Genomic DNA, 18,807 nt, shown 5'->3' on the forward strand with positions numbered 1-18,807 from the left:
GTGACTGGTTCATGAATTCTATCAGATTCTGCATATGGTAACACAACAGAAAATCTAATTAATTTTGGTAGGTCTAATAAGTAACTATGGTGATGGAGCTAATTCCAAAGTGTTGTTGATAAACTGGAACTTTAGTTTGCTTTCTACGTGATATTTTTAATATATTTTTAGCCCAGCCACTATCCAGAAGAACTTGTAGAATTGTAAAACGCATAGCAAGTATAATAAAATAATAAAATCAAGGAACCATGGTATTTATTTTTAAAAATGTAGAGTAGTAAACCTAGTAAAGTAGATAATAATATTTTAAAAATAATAATAATGCAGCATGCATGACTGAGAAGGGTAGTATATTGTTCCTCTTCTTGCAGATGTTAATTGAAATTTCTTCTTTCTCAGATACGTCTCCAACATAATGTGATGGAAACATTTGTAAAACCTGCCTGGGTTCATCTAAATCCTGAAAAAACCATTAGTACATAAAAAGAATCCGGCATTTCTTCAGCTACTGGCTTCATTGGGAGCAGGGGGGGAGGGGGGAAAGGAGATGACCGAGACAGATCTTTTAATCCTTTAGTCACAGGTCAAAAATTGTCTAGCCCTATCTTCTTCCTGAGAATGGGTGAAATTGAGTAAATATTTATAATATGTACAAAGGAAGTGGGTACATAGGGAAGACTTTAGGGCCATCTGCAATAATGGAATTTTTGAGCATTTGCAAGGCAATCAGAGGAGAGAGGAGCCATCTGTAACCCTCAAGGCGAGCAGGTCACGAGAAAAGAAATTGGCTGGCTGTCCAACAAGGCATTCTAAGGGAAACATCTAACACAACGAACAAACTTTCAGGAAAAAATATTGTGGGTAGGATGATCTATGGTTTTTTCCTTGTTCCTAGTCCCGTCCCTCCAGAAAGCAGTCTCATCTTCCCATGAAGTCAACATACCCTGATAGGGCAGCTTCTGGATAATAGAAAATATACTTAATTGATGTAATGTAATGTAACGTGCAATGTATATATATACACACATACACACACACACTCACACACTTCAAAGAAGCAGTGCAACACCCCTGGCTATTTACCGTGTTGTTGTGGTCCACCAGCAGCCTGCGCAGCTGGCAGCAGAGTCAGACAGTGAGGAGGCTGGGGAGGAACATGGGCCAGTCCTGGAGTCTGGGGAAGGCTTGGATGAGGGCTCTGCATCGGAGGCAGAGAAAGGGCCATCTGGGAGGTACGTGCTGCCTCCGGAGCCTCCAGAGTCAGACCTCAGTGAGGCAGAGGAACAGGGGGAGCCTGTTCCTAGTGTGCGCATGCGCAGAGCTGCCAGAAGGCAAGAACAGCTAAAACAAAAGAGATGACTCGGGAGTAGGGCTTGGAGATGATTGGCCCCTCCCATAAGAGGAGCAAAGGCACGTGGGCCTTTGCAGGAAGCAACGTTGTTAATTCTGTACAGTTTAAAGCCTGAAGCTCTGTTTGATTCTAGACTCCGTGTGGCTTTCCCAAGTAGGTCTTTGGCAGTGTGTCAAGGGAGATAAAGGTGGGTGATTATCAGCCTTATCCCAAAGGACTCTTTACAACTATTTGGGACTCATCTGTGAATGAACAGAATTCACAGCTGTTAAAATAAAACAGGTTTTTTGACTACTTGTGTGTTTTATTGACTCAGGAAGCCTAGGTCAGAACACGTGTTTCCCTGAAAATAAGACCCTGTCTTATATATTTTTTTGCCACAAAAAAAGGCACCAGGTCTTATTTTCGGGGGGGGGAAGGATATCGTCCACTGACTCAACTCACTTGCGTGCATCGCCCCTGGACTCTTTTTTTTTGCTGTCAGAGGCCTTCAGGAACTTCTTTGTCTGGCAAGGCCAGCAAGGCTTTCCTGAAGGCCTCTCTAGCCGATAACAGAGCTCTGGATTGATCTGGAACTCTGTTATTGGCTACAGAGGCCATCAGGAAAGTCTTGCCAGCTGCAGCAGAAGAGGTGTGCAAGGTCTGGCTGCAACTGTCCAAAGGTAAGTCGTAGGGCAGCTCCACCACCCCATCCCCACCCTAGCTTAATTTTTACCTGTACACCTTGGAGTGGGTGGGGTCTTAATTAGAGCTTATTTTAGGGGTAGGGCTTATATTGGGCACATGTGTAAAAATCAAGCTAGGACTTACTTTCTGAGTAGGTCGTATTTTGGGGGAAACATGGTAGCAGAAATTAATTACAAAAGTACCCCTAAGAAATGTTGAAAGTAACTTTTCAAGCTCCCTTAGAGTAACATAGAGAAACTAAAGCCCCTTTCCTGGGTCAAGAAAATGCAAGATACATTTTGGCATAGAATGAGTTGGACTTACCCAGTCTCAAAGAAAGATTCCTAAAATTGTTTCTCAAGCAAGCACTGGGAAAGAGAAGTCAATACTCCAGAGAATATTTGAATTAAAGGGATTCCAGAAGTATCTTTTGTTATCCTTTGGATACTTTAGAGAATCCTGGACTGCTTCTGAATTAGGTGGGGCTGCTTTGAGAGTACCATGGACTTCTAGGAGGTCAAATCTGTCAATCCTAAAGGAAATCAACCCTGACTGTTCTTTGGAAGAGCAGATACTGAAACTGAAGCTCAAATACTTTGGCCATCAAATGAAAAAAGAGGACTCGTTGGAAAGGACCATGATGTTGGGAAAGATTGAAGGCAAAAGGAAAAAGGGGATGGTAGAGAATGAGATGGTTAGATAGTGACATTGATGTAATGATCAGGAATTAAAGGCAAACTCATTCACAGGGTCACAAAAAGTTAGGCATGACTTAGCAACTAAACAACAACAAGCTTTGTGAAACTAACCTTTACCAGTGAGAGAAAAATGGCATAACCCTAGTGACTGAATGTGTTTATTTTGGCATGCTATTATATTTTTTGGAGACTCTAGTTTGACAGGCAGACTCATTATGGGTATTTTCAATGTCAAGAATAATGTGAGCCAAATTCCATAATCGTCTAATATAACATTTCTCTCTGATGTTCTCTATTCATGTTGAATGCTTTTTGATGTAGTGCTTGCGCACAGAGTCCTGCATTTCATAATTGTTCTGTAAATGTACATAAAATGAAGGATTGTGTTTAAACTGACCCTTTCTCTGATTTTCTGTTTGGAGTCTATGCACAATGGTTTCCTGATTTCCCAAATGGTATGTATCAGTTCTTCACACTAAAGGTTTTTGCATACTGGGAATTCAGGTGTAGAATTGTGTGTGTGTGTGTTTGTTACCTGCACAGTTTAGAACTCTGTGGCATTTCACAGAGAAATGGCATTTCAATATCATCGTCAAAGTGTTCATTGGTAACTTACCAAGTTCTAGTTATAACACATTTCCTCCTTCAATATATTCAATGTATAGATTGAATAAATAAGGAGAGAGTACAAGGGAGAATTTCCTGTGAATACAGATATACGTGTCCCAGGATAATGTTGCAGGATCCGATCTGGGTTGGTCCAATCCAGGGGTGAAATGTAAAATTTGTTACTACTGGTTCTGTGAGCGTGGCTTGGAGGGAGGGGTAATGTGACTGGTGGGCGTGGCCAACTTTTTTTAAAAAAAAAACTTTTCAAAGCATTTTTTCTACAACCTCTTCGGCCGAAGAAGTTGCAAAAAAATGCTTTGAAAAGTCTCTGCCGATCAGGCAACTCAGCTGGCATCGTCAGAGAGGCTTTTTAAAGCATTTTTTTAACCACCTCTTCGGCCGAAGAAGTTGCAAAAAAATGCTTTGAAAAGTCTCTGCCGATCAGGCAACTCAGCTGGCATCGTCAGAGAGGCTTTTTAAAGCATTTTTTTAACCACCTCTTCAGCCGAAGAGGTTGAAGACAATTTCTTACTTGTCAACGACTTCTTCAGCTTCAACTTCAATAATACACGGGCAAACAATCAATACAAACTCAAGGTAAACTGCTCCAAACTCGATTGCAGAAAATACGAATTCAGCAACAGAATGGTCAATGCCTGGAATGTTCTACCCGACTCCATTGTTACAGCCTCAAACTCCCACAGCTTCAACCTTAAACTGTCTATCGTGGACCTCACCCCATTCCTAAGAGGTCCGTAAAGGGGGCATGCATAAGCGCACAAGTGTGCCTACCAGCCCTGTCCTACTGTCCCCATTTTTTTGTATTCATTTCCTTCGTCCATGTTCATATTTATACCTGCTACCTTGTACATGTTTGACAAACAAACATACATACATACATACATACATACATACATACATACATACATACATAGTATTGGTCTGTAGAATGACCGCTTCCAATCTGTGGACCACATTATTATTCTCCAGAACTAAAATAGTTTAGTTAGAGCCTATGCTGTTTCTTCTTCTGTTGGCTTGCCATATTTCTGTAGAAATTTCATTTATTAATGTAGCCTTTTACCTCAGTAAGGATCACAATGCTTATCTAACATCATCATTGGGTCCAGATTGATTTTTTTGAAGCAGCTATCCAAGTCCTCTTCAGAGGTTGTGTTCAAATTGAAGAACGTGAAAAGGATGCAGGAGTAGGCATATTAGCCCAATCTCTGAGTATTTAATCTCCCTGGATTGGACCAATAATTTTCTTCAAAAATGGCTTCTATTGAAGTCTTGTGCAGTATATGCTGTAAATTCAGCAGATCAAGAAATGATTTCTAAGGGAGCAAAATTAGAGTGCCACATTGGAACTTAAGAGTTCATTATGACAAAATTGGAATCATGATATATAAGGGATGATATAGGTAGGGCCAACCAAAATAATTTTCTTGCCTGATATACAAATTAGTAGAAGCAACCCCTTGAAATGGACTTTAGCACCCCCTGCCCACCTTTTCCCATCCAAATGTTCACTTCATGCTGACCAGTTCCAAAATAATTGGCAGGATACGTAGCTTATCTTCAAATTGACTGGCTATACCCACGTCTCATCTCCAACCTGATGGACCTACAGTTTCTCTACCTTTAAATCCTGCAAGATTCATTTCAATACATACTAATGCTATCATGTCTATTACTGTTGTGACCTGAGTCATTAAAACATATGAGTAGTCCCAAAAGCCTCTTTTATTGCAACAGCTGTGAATTACGTTCATTCACAGCTGAGTCCCAATTAGTTGCAAAAAGTCCTTCGGGAGAATTCCTTCGGGATAATCACCAAACTTTATCTCCCTTGACACGCTGCCAAAGTCCAACTTGGCAAAGCCACATGGAGTCCAGAATCAAACAGAGATGCCGACTGGGAACAGAATTAACAACGTTGCTTTCCTGCAAAGGGCCCACGTGCCTTTGCTCCTCTTTTAAGCCTTATGGGAGGGGTCAATCATCTCCAGGCCTTACTCCCGAGTCATCCTTTTTCTTTTAACTGTTCTTGCCTTCTGGCAGTTCTGCGCATGCGCGCACTAGGAACAGACGCCTCCTGTTCCTCTGTCTCTCTGATGTCCGACTCTGGAGGCTCCGGAGTCTGCGCATAACTCCTAGATGGCCCTGGCCCCATCTCTGCCTCCGACGCAAAGCACTCATCAGAACCTTCCCCAGGCTCCACGACTGGCCCATGTTCCTCCCCAGCCTCTTCACTAACTGACTCCGCTGCCAGCTTCGCAGGCTGCTGGTGGACCACAACAATTCAGCTATTCCAGCCCTCTATGACATCCTTGCATCTATTTTTTTTTCAACCTGCAAAATTATTCAAATGAATTCAGTTCTCTACAGTAGATGTAACTCCTCTAGAGGTTAGCAGGAGAAGTCATGTTTTCCCCCCCAGTAGGCTCTTGAATTGTTCTGATGGAGATCGCCTCTAGCATATGCTGCTGAGAATGTGTCATTTTCCTCGTTCAAAGCCTTTGTTACTACATGGGGATTAGAGAACCACAATGTTTTTTTATTGTAGGGCTTTTCATTTTCCATAAAATATCATTATGAGACTCCTTTGGTTCTTGACACAAGGTAACGCATGAGCTCTTACTTTTACTTTTTTTTTAAAAAAAAACAAAAAACAGAACACTGTTCCAGAATCCAATGTAATATATTTTTGGAAGAGTGGGGAGAAGAAAGTCCCTGTCTTTTGACAGTATAAAAGTACCGCACAAATCTTTTGCATATCACAGGGTTTGGACAAATCTGTTCTTTTCTCTACCAACTCAAGCAGAAAATTTTAAACTAAAATGCATCACTGATGCAATGTGAAATAAAAGAGAACCTCAAGTATATTTCATGTGACTAGAGAAATGTGGGGGTTTTTTTCCTCCTTTTATTCTGTCAACCTATTCAACCAAAACACTTGAAGGCAGTACAAGAAGCAATGCATGGAATCTAATCAAGGAGCGAAGCAACCTAGCACGAAGAAGAAATTTCCTGACAATTAAGAACAATTAATCGGTGGAACAACTTGAATCCAGAAGTTGTGAATGCTCCAACACTGGAAGTTTTTAAGAAGATGTTGGACATTTGTCTGAAATGTATAGGGCTTCCTGCCTTAGCACGGGGTTGGACTAGAGGACCTCCACATTCCCTTCCAATTCTGTCATTCTGTATTCTGTGCACATCCCATTTTCCCCAATGCTATCTTTGCATGTTTTAGTCCCCAGTCCACCAAAGTAGATATATTTATTGAGTAATATGTCATTGAACCATTGGGCCACACTTCAGCTAAAATAAGTTGTGGACAGGTTTTATTGCAGATGTTGAAGAAATCTATTACAGATTTCCTTTCAAAGTGAAATGATCTATTAAAATGGATTGTACCACACCATGAACAAAGACATCATTTATATAGTCTGCTAGTGCCCTGAAATACTATTTGCTCAAAGTTTTATACAAAATATTGTATGCACAACTGGGGACAGCATCTTCACTAACATTTTGGGGCCACATGACACATTTGAAATTTTGAGAACTCTTTAGGAACATTATGGCTCTTAGGGAATGGATATGAACATTCAAAATGGCTGCCACACAGTTATTTGATCTAGAAGATTGGGCATGTAAAAAATGTTGGGTGATGGGAACTAGAAGATGGGCCTTTTCTGCAGTAGCCCCTGTTCTGTGGAAAATCCTTCTCTTGAAATCAGAAGGACCTCAATCTTGTTGGTCTTTTTGTAAGGCTGTAAAAACTTGGCTGTGTCCCCAGGCTTGGAAAGGCTGAATGTGTTAAGAGTCCCATTTCTTGGCTTTACTATTAACAGGCCAAGGGTTTCAGCTGCTGGGTATATTTATTTTGGATGTTTTTATTGTTTTTAAAATGCTTTTTATTGTTTTTGCACTTTTGGAATTGTAAGCTACCCAAAAGTCATAGATTGAGATAGGGGGTATAGAAATTGAATAAATAAATACATAAAAAATATGGCAAGTCACAAAACAAATCAGGTGGAGGATGTGGAAGAAAAATTATGAAGTTGTATTTTGGAACACACATACTGTACGAAGAGTTCCATATGAAGAATTCCAATGTTATAGGAAAATGTGTCTATTTTGGGCAGAGCTAAACTTTCATCCTTATCTGAGCCATGGTGGCGCAGTGGTTAGAATGCAGTACTGCAGGCTACTTCTGCTGACTGCCAGCTGCCTGCAGTTTGGCAGTTCGAATGTCACCAGGTTCAACGTTGACTCAGCCTTCCATCCTTCCAAGGTGGGAAAAATGAGGACCCAGATTGTTGGGGGCAACAGGCTGACTCTGCAAACCGCTCAGAGAGGGCTGTAAAGCACTGTGAAGCCATATATAAGTCTACTTGCTATTGGTATTATCTAGCATGGTGGCCATTTTGAATTTCAGATTCATTGATTTGGAACAAGAATTATTCTCTAAAGACTAAAGCATGTTCATGTCTTCCTTTGTATAAATCACATGTGATAGCAATGCAGCTACCTGGTTGCTCAACAGCAAGACTCTAGTGAAGCAGGCTCAGCAGCACCTGTGTTTTCTGTGTCGCATGAGAAAAGTACATCTTCCTTCCCCTGTCCTTAACACTTTCTATAGAGGGACAATTGAAAGCATTATATTATATCGTAGGTGCCCCTACAGAGAAGGCTCTCCCCCTAGGGGCCGCCAGTCGACATTGTTTGGCCGACGGCACCCGGAGGAGCCCCTCTCTATGGGAGCGTACTGGCCGGTGGGAGGCTATTGGTGGTAGCAGGCGGTCCCGTAGATAACTAGGTCCTAAGCCATGGAACGCTTGGAAAGCAGCACAGAGAGTGTTAAGGATGGTAGAAAAGATTATTGGTAGTTCACTTCCTTTTATTTAGGACAAAGCACATAAGCAATGGTTGAGTAGGTTTCGCAATATTGTCTGGGACGCTACAGGTCCTCTTCACGATCTGTTTTCCTTGTTACCTTCTGGGAGGAAACTTCATGGTATCTGAAGCAGAATATCCAGATTCAATCATAGTTTTGTTCCATATAACATCAGCCTTGTGAACTCTCAAGCTTTCTTTTTCTGCTATATATTAAAAATGGGCAGTGATATATATATATATATATATATATATATATATATATATATATATATATATATATATATATATATATATATATATATATATATATATATTAATGCAAATATGTGTGTTTGTGTGTTTGTGTAGGTAGGTATAGGTATATATAGAGTGTGTGTGTGTGTGTGTGTGTGCAAGTCTTGGTGTATTCGGGTCTTTTCCCATGTAAGATTGAGAGTATCTTGGTGACATTTTGACGAGGTCCCACTCGTCATCTTCAGGCTGGTGTCTTCGGCTTCGTGCCTGTGTAAGCAAAGCGTGATCAGAGATGCCATCTCTCTATAAATACTGGTGGGGAGGTGTGAAGCGCTGGCTCTGTTGCTGTAGGCGGGTTGGTTGGCTGTGTTATTACATCTTGATTAGTTGATGGTGTTGATGTTTGCAGATTAGTCAGCTGTTTCATAACATCCTGTGTGAGTGAGGTCCTAGCTGTGTGCCCATTAGTCTTTTGTGTTTTAACAACCTGGGTAATGGGTTGTGTGGTAGCATCCTGAGTTGCTTTGTGTGGGGATCGGGTGGGGGTGCAGCAGCTGGCGATGTCGCCGTGGTCCGGCCCCTGGACACCAGACCCAGGATAACACATGACGCCACCATCAATCATCCTCACCAGACTCAAACCCAATCCCATCCCATAGACGAAATGCAACCACCATCCAGGGGCCGGACCACGGCCACATTAAAAATTTATTTTTTAATGTGTGCCAGTGTGCCCACAGTAAAAAATGACAATGAAGGTTATCTTATCTATCTTACTAGCACTGAACATCTTTTAAATAACTGTGCTTTGAAATCACCATAGTGCAAACAAAGCACTTATCTTTGAAACCATCCCTCCTCCCACCCCCGATTCTGTTCCTAGCTCTCTCTCCACATGTCTGCTTGCATACTGACTTTGTTTTGCTGGTGGTCCCTGTGAAAGTGCTAATTTTTACAAATATTCATATATACCTGCAGAAAGTGGTGGGATTCAAATAATTTAACAACCAGTTCACCCAGGGTCAGGTTGGCTGTCGTGGGAGGCGTGGCCCATCCCAGGGGTGGGTTCTAAATTTTTTTACTACCGGTTCTGTGGGCGTGGCTTATTTTGTGGGTGTGGCTTGGAGGTCATGTGACTAGGTGGGCGTGGCTAGCTGGTCAGAGTCATTTCTGGAAGGTCCTCGCACTTACGACCAGTCCTCGCACTTACGACCCGACTCATTTGTTTGCTTTTAACACTGATGAGCTGTAGGACGGCCCTTTGAAGCCCCGCGGCAAGAGTTTAAACAGTTTTTTTCCCTCTAGTCATCAGCTGGGACTCAGGAGGCAGCAATAGATTGGTGGTGGGACCAAAGGTAAAAATAGCGTGGGGGGTGGGGGGGTGGGAGGGCAGGGGGGGAGAACCAGTTCGGTGACGTCATATCGTCACCACTACTGGCTTGGCCGAACCGGACTGAACCAGGAGGAACCCACCACTGGCCCATCCCCATCCTCCAGCTCCGCCGTACATGGCAGGATGAGCCTTCTGTGATGGCCAACATGACCCTTGGCAAACCGGCTGTTAAATTACCCTCCCCTGCTATCAAAGTGGATCCTGGGTGCTGCGCTGCAATGGAGAAATGGGCAAGAGAGCAGCTGGCATAAGGGAAGGAGGAGGAGCCAGGAGAAGAAAGAAGGAAAGCGGCCTTCTCTTTCTTTTGCGCTGGCTGTTCCATTGCCCATTTCTCCTTTGCAGAGCAGCGCAGCACCCAGGTTCCACTTTGATAGTCAGGGGTGGGTAATATTGTGACCTAGGCTCACTTAGTCATTACAAGACACAATTAGTCCCAAACAAACCTATTTTACTTTAACAGCTGAGAATTACTTCATTCCTATCTTAGTCCAAATTAATTGCAAAACAAGTCCTTCAGAAGAAGTCCTTCGGGCTTATCGCCAACCTTTATCTTCTTTGGCACCCTGCCAAAGGCCTTTCTTGGCAAAGCCCCACGAAGTTCAGAAACAAGAGATGCCGACTGGAAACAGATTTAGCAACGTTGCTTTCCTGCAAAGTGCCCACGTGCCTTTGCACCTCTTTTAAGCCTTATGGGAGGGGCCAATCATCTCCTGGCCTTACTCCCGAGTCGTCCCTTTTGTTTTAACTGTTCATGCCTTCTGGCAGCTCTGCACATGCATACACTAGGAACAGGCTCCTCCTGTTCCTCTGCCTCTTTGATGTCTGACTCTGGAGGCTCCGGAGTCTGTGCATAACGCCCAGATGGCCCTGACCCCATCTCTGCCTCCGATGCAGAGCCCTCATCCGGGCCTTCCCCAGACTCCAGGACTGACCCATGTACCTTCCCTGCCTCCTCACTGTCCGACTCCGTTGCCAGCTCTGCAGGCTGCTAGTGGACCAGGTAATTTAACAATCGGTTTGCCTGAACTTTTGCGAACCTACTGAATCCGACCACTGCTTGCAGACAGTGAGGAATACCTTTCAAAGTAGCTGCCTAAACTTTGTAAAAGAAGAGGCTGTTTTAATGCCTTGAGGAGAGGTGCTTTGCTCAGTTTAATATGTTCGGAGAAGCATCTCTTTCAAAGGATTTGCACCACAGGAGCACCCAATCCTGAAAATTGATAAAAGAAGTTTGGCAAGATATCAAATGCCATAAATAATGTGTTCTGTAGGTGGTCATTGCTGGGATGAATGAAATTAAATCAATTAAAATAGCTGCAGGGGTGCTATAAAATAAAAGTCTTGTTTCCCCTCCCCCGCCATCTAACAGAGGATGAAGATAAGAAAACTGCTACTGGCAACTTAAATTATAAGTGAGTAATGATAACAAGGTAGTGGTGGCTAGGTGGCTAAGACGCTGAGCTTGTCAATCGAAAGGTCAACAGTTCAGCGGTTCAAATCCCTAGTTACTTGTTCCAGCTTCTGCCAATCTAGTACTGTGTTTCCCCGAAAATAAGACCCTGTCTTATATTTTTTTGAACCCTGAAATAAGTGCTTGGCCTTATTGCCATGCACTCAAAAGCCCAATTGGGCTTATTATCAGGGGATGTCTTATTTTGGGGAAAACAGGGTAGTTCGAAAGCACGTAAACAATGCAAGTAGAAAAATAGGGACCACCTTTGGTGGGAAGGTAACAGCGTTCCGTGTGCCTTTGGCATTTAGTTATGCCAGCCACATGACCACGGAGACGTCTTCGGACAATGCTGGCTCTTCGGCTTTGAAACGGAGATACTGTCCCCTAGAGTCAGGAACGACTAGCACATATGTGCGAGGGGAACCTTTACCTTTTACCTTTTAATGATAACAAAGTGAGGCAAATTATATCTTATTTCTTTGTTATTTATTCTTGATCTAGTTCTTGATCTACATACACACAAAATATTGGAAATTTCAGTCTGAATCAAAATTCTTCTACTTTGGGGAGAAAATGGAAGACATTCAGATATAGTTTTATTTTCAAGTCTTTCAGCTCCATTTTCTACATACCCAATAGAATAAAATACCTTGAGAAAGTATAATATTTGGAGATAAAAGAATTTATTAAATGTCAGGAAAAAGATTTTTTTTTTTTAAAAAAAATCAAAATGAACTCCTGATTGTTTGAGCATATGGCACACTTTTAAGGAAAAGATGAAAAAGGTCTTGAGACATTATCTAGCAGGTTTTTTCTTCCTCAGAAAGGCACTGTGAATCTTAGTACTCATACTGTGGAAGGTTATAAAACATGAAAAGTAATTAGTTAGTGACAATATGGACCTGAAATGTTATTAAAACCTCACAATTAAAATGAAGAATTCCCTCAGGGAGAAAAATAAATGTGAATCTAAGAGAAAGCTGGTAAGCAGTGTTGACACAGCTTTAATATCAAGCAAATGTGAACAATTAATTTTCATACCTTTGATGCAAATCTGAAGGAACTCCAAAGGAGAAGGGAGTCAATGCCCAGTTATTTAAAATACTAGCTAAGAGTTTAATCAAGTAATGAGTTTGGAGTTTATACATGAACTAGTACAGGGGTGTCAAACTCAATTTCTTTGAGGGCCGCATCAGGGTTGTGTTTTACCTTGGGGGGGGCAGGGGTATGGCTAGGGGGCATGGGCATCTTAACTCCTGTTGGGGGGGGCTGTGGTGGCCCAAGTGCTGTTGCCAGCAAAAACAGGCTTCTGAGCTCCATTTTCGCTGGCAGAAGCACTGGTTGGCCAGTCCTTCGTTATCTCCAAGGCAGCCCCATGGGCCAGATCTAAGTACCCCATGGGCTAGATCCAGCCCCCGGGCCATGACACCCCTGAACTAGTAGGATCAATTCTTCTTCTTCTTCTTCTTCTTCTTCTTCTTCTTCTTCTTCTTCTTCTTCTTCTTCTTCTTCTTCTTCTTCTTCTTCTTCTTCTTCTTCTTCTTCTTCTTCTTCTTCTTCTTCTTCTTCTTCTTCTTCTTCTTCTTCTTTTTCTTCTTCTTCTTCTTCTTCTTCTTCTTCTTCTTCTTCTTCTTCTTCTTCTTCTTCTTCTTCTCCTCCTCCTCCTCCTCCTCCTCCTCCTCCTCCCCTCCCCCTCCTCCCCCTCCCTCCCCCTCCTCCTCCTCCTTTGTTTTCAATTCTTCCCTCTCCCTTCTTCTCCCTCTCCCCTCCCCCTCCTTCTTCCTTCTTCTTTCACTCTTCTTCCTTCACTCTTCTTCCCCTCCCTTCTTCCCTCTTCCTTCTTCTCCCTCTTTTCCTCCTCCTTCCCCCTACCCCAAAGGTGTCCCTAGGCTTTTCCTTTCACAAACTGCTAGATTCTGCTCATAGCTCTGTAAAAGGTTGTTCGCCCATGACTACATCTATGGTTTAGCAACATTTAACCTGCCCTTGGAGCAATCCTCCGATTTCTGAAGATTTGTGAATTCTGAGAGTTAGCTATACCTAAACTATATGAAGGTTGCTAGGGTTGAAGTTCCCTCATTTCTCACTCCTAAAGCAGCTTCATATGCTGTAATCTATACATTCCAAAAAAAAAAAAAAAGCAGCATTTATGAAAGTGGCAGTTAGGAAGGAAAAGACCTGCAGGATATCTAATGTGCAAAATCAAGTCTGTTCCATAAAGTGCAATTTTAGATGTCATTGATTATTTAAGTAATGAAACATGCCAAGCAACATGTACCTAGGCAATTATTGTGCACCTCGGGTAGTTTTTGTCAAATCTGACACCTATGGTAAAAGAATGACTCATATCACCCCAGAAACAGAAAATCCAGAAAAGCCGGACAAAAGTTGAAGCGAGTTAGAAATAATAAGAGAAAGATGACTGTCTGCACCTTCATTCATTGATGGTGATTGACATGGATTTGACATGACTGACTGGCAAGTGCAGCAGAAAGCTTCATTTGTGTCAAATTCTCAGGATCCCCGCATAATTGAAAAGGCAGTTTGCTTCATCCCCCACACCAAAAAGAAAAAAGAAAATCACCTCTAAACGCTTGCTTTTTGGTATAAATCAATCTGCCACCCCTCTTTGATTTACGAAAAATCTTGTAGTGGATTTACAATATTTGTAGTGGGTCTAAATCAGGGGAGAAATGCTACTGGTTTGCTCCAGTTTGGGCAAACCGGTAGTGATAAAAACTACCGGTTCAACTGAACCGGTAGTTAAAAAATGCTACGATCCAATGATCACCTGTGCTGCGTGATTTAGCTTTGCTAGAAAGCAGGATTTCCTGCATGTGCAGTAGCCACCAAAAGGAGGCTTGGGAAGGTAAGTAGAACAGCAAGGGGGGGGGGAATCAGATGTGACGTGCAGTTTAGCTTTGCTAGAAAGCAAGAAATCCTACTTTCTAGCAAAGCTAAACTGCGCTGCACAGGTGATCGTCGGATCGTAGCTTTTTTAAACTACCAGTTTGCCTGAACTGGTAGCTTTTTAAACATGCAGTATGCATTTGATGAGCACTGTGCATGCACACACAGTGTGTGTTTGGCACACATGTATGTGCGGAGCACACACTTGGTGCACAGCATGCAATGCGCAGCCAGCAAATTGGTAGCAAGCCGGTTTAGATTTCACCACTCGTCTAAATATACTGTATATTTGTCAGAAGGGAGAAGTTGTGTAGAAAAATTATGATTGTTTTTCAGCATTTGTTCATTAAAGGTCAGAAGGCACTCAGTCCAGTTCTTAACCCGCAGGAAAATACCAGGTAAATGCATATAATATATGGAGATATGCCTTCTTTTTTTCTTATTTATTTATACTGTGCAACTACAGAGCTTATAGCTGTTAATTTTATCTGGGTCTCATACAGGATGTCTGAAAATCTTGGAGATTTATAGCTTTTTCTTATTAGTTGTTGTATTTGCTACTAACTACTAAGAAACAATCATTCATACATGGATTGGGATTTATCAGGAATAGTTCATTCATTGTGTGTGTGTGTGTGTGCATATTGTGTATATATGGATAGCAATAGCACTTAGACTTATATAGCACTTCACAGTGCTTTATAGCTCTCTCTATGAGCCATGGTGGCACAATGGTTAGAGTGCAGTACTGCAGCCTACTTCTTCTGATTGCTGGCTGCCTACAATTTGGCAGTTCAAATCTCACCAGGCTCAAGGTTGACTCAGCCTTCCATCCTTCCAAGGACAGTAAAATGAGGACCTAAATTGTTGGGGGAAATATGCTGACTCTGTAAACAGCTTAGAAAGGGCTGTAAAGCACTGTAAAGCTGTATATAAGTCTAAGTGCTATTGCTAAGTGGTTTTTAAGAGTCAGGATATTGCCCCCTACAATCTGGGCCCTCATTTTACCCACCTCGGAAGGATGGAAGGCTGAGTCAACCTTGAGCCGGTCAGGATTGAACTCCTGGAGTGAGCAGTGAGTTAACCCTTACATCACTGCATTTTAACCAGTGAACCACCACAGCTCTTTTTATATGTATATGTATATTGTATTTTGTATATGTGTATACAGAGAGACGCCTCATTTCAACTCTGAGCTATTTTCCTTCATTGGTACTAGCCAGCCTTTTTATTCCTCACCTCATCTCCAGAATCCACAACAGCCTGTATAACAAGATTTTCCCACCTATCTATACTGCCTAGTGGGAACCTGGCTCATTTGTCATGCACCAAGTAGAACTGGTTCTGCTATTGGAATCATTTACATGAGGAAAGAAAAGGGGCGGAATATACAAGTAGGTATTTACCAGTGGCTGAGAAAGTCTCATTAAGTCTTCTGGTGTGAAAGAGGATAATAAGCATCAAAAGCAATAGCAATAGCACTTAGACTTATATACCGCTTCACAGTACTTTACATTCCCCTCTAAGCAGTTTACAGAGTCAGCATATTGCCCCCAACAATCTCATGATTGGTTCTCATTTTACCAGTCTCAGAAGCAGAGGTGGTATTCAGCCGGTTTGTACTGGTTCAGGCGAACTGGTTGCGGAAATCGCGAGTGGGCCCCCCACTCCCCCGGCACTCTGTCGTCCTATTTAGGCATGTTTTTTAGGCCAGGCACATGCGCGGAAGGCGTGCACGTGAGCAAAGCACCTGCACAGAAAGCTGGACACATGCACAGAAGGTGCGTGCGTGAAGCGAGCATGTGCGTGCGGGGCGAACCAGTGGTAACAATATATGAAACCCTCCACTGCTCTGAAGCATGGAAGGCTGAGTCAACCTTAAACCAGTGAGAATCGAACTGATGGCAGTCAGTGGAATTAGCCTGCAATACTGCATTCTAACCACTGTGCCACTGTGGCTCTTTTAAACTGCCGACTGTCCCATTTTTCTCCTTGGTTTTATGTTAAAAATGTTATGTTTTATTTTATGTTGAAAATTACTTTTGAGATCGTGAATTGGACTGCTGACAAAAGAGGCCATTGTTTATTCTCAACCACTAACCCTGAATGCTTAGGGGTCTGGGAAGAATAAAATACAGCTGGTTTTTTTCTACCTTTTTGGAAACCTGGGTTTGTTAACGGTTACTCACAGGTTTCTCTGTCTACAAGAGACTTTGACACAGTGGTATACATAATGCTCGTTCCTCCTGTTTTAGATTGGGCTGAATAATGAGATTTGATCAAGGTCACTTGGCCAGCTTTCATGCTTAAGGGAGAGTGAGGACTCTAGCATTGATGGTGTTACCTAGTTTGGTAATGGAACATCTGCAAGAAAACAATCAAGCTCAGAGAGCATTCCTTAGACTAGAACTTAGTGTCGCAGTTCCAAGTCTAGCATCTCCACCACCACATCAAACCATCCATCCATCCATCCATCCATGTTTTCCAAATGTGTTTGTAACATAATTTCTTTCTGATATTTGTTGAACCTGCAGAGCTAAATTAGCTAAATTCATGTGACTGAATGACAAATTGTAAAGGAAATTTTAAAAACATGATTTTTTTTTCAATTGCATTCTTTCTGTACTGAATACCAAAAATGCTCCATTTAAAAACTGCAAAACAACTATCAGACTTCACAGTGAAAAATTGGTCGAGAGTTGCCAATGAATTTAAAGGTGCTATAACAAATCACCTTTTCATTTAATTATATGTAAAAAAAAAACCTAAACTTTTTTCCCACATTGATAAATAGCACAGTTGCTATTTTTAATCTTTTTGAATAATTGTTCTATTTCAGGTTCATTTACTTATGTTTTTTTTTAAAAAAAAGACCTCCAGAATTTGTGCATTTAACAGAGTTTGTCCTGTGAAAACAATCTGTTAATGTCTTTAAAAACCAAACATAAAGCAATAGAAAGTTCAGCAAAGTCTACTTGCAATTGCTACTTGGAAGTATGTTTGAAAACTAGTTAATCTCCTTAAATACCCAGTAATCTGACATTTCCTTAGAAAAAAATTAAATCAGTGTCTTGGCACTTTCATTAAAAAAGCATGTTTGATTCAGAGGTGAACTGCGGAGTTGTAAAACCTGGTTTTTTTTAGACACAAAGCAGGGGGTCGATTGAGCTGCTTCCTTTGAGTAAAAAGGGTTCAGGGGTGTCAACTCAAGGCCCAAGGGCCACATCCAGCCCACAGGGAGGAATTCTTTAGGGCTTTGTGGCAGGGATGGGCTGCTGGGGGTTCAAAGGGGTTCAAGAGAACCTCTAGCTAATATTTTGTGCTGTTTGGAGAACCCCCAAATCCCACTCCTGGCTGGCCCTGCCCACGCTGCCCCATCGCTCACAGGAGTCCCCACGCATCCAGTTTTGGATGCTGGTAAGTGCAGGGTGTCATGGAGGCTCGGGGAGGGTGAAAAATGGGCCTACCGGAAGTTTGGGAAGGCTGGAAACGGGCCTGTTTCCAGCCTCCAGAGGGCCTCCGGAGCCTGGGGAGGCTGTTTTTGCCCTCCTGGAGCCTCGAGGAAAGCCTCTGGGGAGAGTAAAAATGTCCCCCCACCGTGATGCAGGAGGCCGACTAGGCCACACCCACTATGGCCACACCCAGCCAGCAACTGGGCAGAGAACCCCTTGCTAAAATTTTTGAAGCCTACCCCTGCTTTGGGGCTGTTGTCTGCAGAGGTACATTTTTCCAAAAATCAAGGAGTTTTCCTGGACATCTCCTTTTAGAGTGTGCCCAGCAACCGTCAAAGTCCAAGGCTTTCTCAAAAGACTTAATTCAAACATCAGATATTGGATGTTCGGTCAATCTTAGAGCAAGACTGAAAGCTGAGAAGAAATCTGTAGATCGCAATGTGCATCCTCAGAACAACAGGTACTCTGTGTAGTCCAAGGAGATTCCAAACCTCCTAGGCAGAATATTGTAGATAAAAAGAATTTGCTTTTCAGAGTTAGCCTACCCCTCTCTAGTGTTTGAGAGTTTGGTGTATTCTTGTCTCATCAGTGGATGGAGGAATATATTGTTTTTAGCTTTGAGAATAGATGGCACAGTCATTGTATACTCTTTCTGATTTTGTTCCCCTGGGTAGGATGAACAATCTACATCCTAGTTTGTTTTAATTTTTGTAATCTGTATTTAATAATAATATTAATATTAATAACAACAACAACATTAATAATAGCAATAACAATAACAATAACAACAGTAATAATAATAATAATAATAATAATAATAATAATAATAATAATAATAATAATAATAATAATATAACTTTATTGTCATTGTACATATATACACAGTATACCCATACAACGAAATTCACTTAACATCCAAAGACCAGGTCCAACACACATAACAATCCCCAAACACACTCCCACCCACCACAAATTCCCCACCCCTAAACCACCTAAATATCCACACAAGAGACCAAGTAATGCTGTCCAACAGCTCACTGATGGTGGCCCTTTAGTTCATTGTTGAGTGCAATTATAGCTCTGGGATAAAAACTATTCAGAAAATGTGTGGTCCGAGTTTTAATTGTTCT

This window comes from Pantherophis guttatus, chromosome 5, assembly GCF_059756535.1.
Source record: "Pantherophis guttatus breed Tessera chromosome 5, ASM5975653v1, whole genome shotgun sequence".
NCBI lineage: Eukaryota > Metazoa > Chordata > Lepidosauria > Squamata > Colubridae > Pantherophis > Pantherophis guttatus.